Below are 1,867 nucleotides of genomic sequence, written 5' to 3'. Positions count from 1 at the left end.
TTGTCCCAAAGTACCTATTTGATCATATTGTTTCTTGGTACAAAAAGAATCAGGGGCCATCACCATCCCTGTATGGAGGGAACAAGCATTCTTTTAGCACCTTCCTTCTTTCCTTCCTCCCTTCTTCCCCCATTCCTTCTTCCTTTTCTTCCTTCTTTCTGTCCTTTCTTCCTCTCTTTTTTCCTTATCTCCTTTCTTCCTTACCTCTATTCTTATGTTTTTGGTTTTTTTTTTTTTTTGGAGGGGGGAAAGCAAGGCGATTGGGGTTAAGTGACTTGTCCATGGTCACACAGCTAGTAAGTGTGTCAAGTGTCTGAGGTTGGATTAGAACTCAGGTCTTCCTGACTCCAGGGCTGGTGCTTTACTCATTGTTCTACCTGGCTGCTCCCTCTTCCACTCTTCCTCCTCTTTTCCCTTCCTTCCCTTCCTCCCTTCCATCTCTTTTCTTCCTCTCTCCCTTCCTTCCTTCTTCTCTCTTTTCTTCATTCCTCCTTTTCATTTATTTGTTCCTTCTTTTCTTTCATTCCTTCTATCCTTCTCTCTTCCTCTTCCTTCTTTTCCCTCTATGTCCTTTATTAAATATGATCATAACTTTAGTTAGGTGAGATCTCAGAGACCTAAGTCCCTTGTTTAGCATGAGTATAACAGCAAGGATGCTGGCATACACAGGAGGGCCTACTGTACAGGTTCTTAGATCTGCTTTTCTAAAAGGAAAGCAACTTTTGAGAGGTCAACAATCTACTTGAATCAAGCACATATATTATTCACTTAGTTCACTGGAAAAAGTCAGCACCCTGAACTTCAGAGAATACAGAGAAACAAAAATCAACAGACAAGATTTCCAACTGTCTGATCATAAGCAATATGTACATCACGGATCAACAGACAGCTCAAACTGTCTGACCATAAATACATAGTTACTAGAGAGAAAAGCACCAACATCTGGATTTTCAAAGCCAGGTGGCTTCTTAGCAGCTACCCAGAGTCTCATCTGGCCAAACAAACACTTTCATTGAGTAAGTCCCAAAACAAAACCTCACCTCAGACTATTTATATACCTTTCAGAGCTGGAGGGCAGGACCCTCTGACCCAGTGCCTCAATAGAAATTAACAAAAGGTATAGAGGCCTATTAATGGCTGAGAAAGATCTTTAACTCTTTTTCCTACCCATCATTAACCTTCAATCACCAGTTCAATGAGGAAACCAAAGATCAGAGAACTTGGTTGACTTCCCCTTCATGGGAATTCCTGCAATTCCCACATGGTAGAGTTCAGATTCAAGTCTGGGTCCTTTAATTCTAAATATCTCACAGTCTTCACTGCACCATGTTGGAAGGGACCATATTTTTAGACCTACCAAAATCTAATGGATTTAGAGATGGAAGGGACCATGGAGGAAATTGTGTCCAAATCCTTTATTTTATAGATGAAGGAACTGACAATCAGAAATATGAAGTAACATGTTCAAGGTCACACAACTAGTAAACATCTGAGTTAGAATTTGAACCTAGGTCTTTCTGAAAATGAATATTCCCAATAGAAATTCACCAGTCAGGTATTCAAAGACCTTCATTATCTGGTTCAAATGTTTCTTTCCAGGTTTATGATCAACTACTCTCCATCACAAGTTCTGTGCTTTACTCACTGGTGCATTCTTTCTAGTCTCTTGGACTTTTTGTGGCTCATTCTCCCTGCCTGGAATGTTGTTTCTTCCTACCCCCAATTCACCCATCTTACAAGATCCCACCTCTCCAATGACTGTTTCATTGACCTTCCAACTGGAAGCAGTCATCTCTTTGTATTGTCACCTATACTTCCCCAGAGATTCCTATATTTTGAACTATCCCTATGGCACATTGTACACAAA

Source organism: Notamacropus eugenii, chromosome 2, assembly GCF_028372415.1.
Source record: "Notamacropus eugenii isolate mMacEug1 chromosome 2, mMacEug1.pri_v2, whole genome shotgun sequence".
Taxonomy (NCBI): Eukaryota; Metazoa; Chordata; class Mammalia; order Diprotodontia; family Macropodidae; genus Notamacropus; species Notamacropus eugenii.
The sequence above is the reverse complement of the archived record's forward strand: the minus strand, read 5'-3'. Positions refer to the sequence as shown.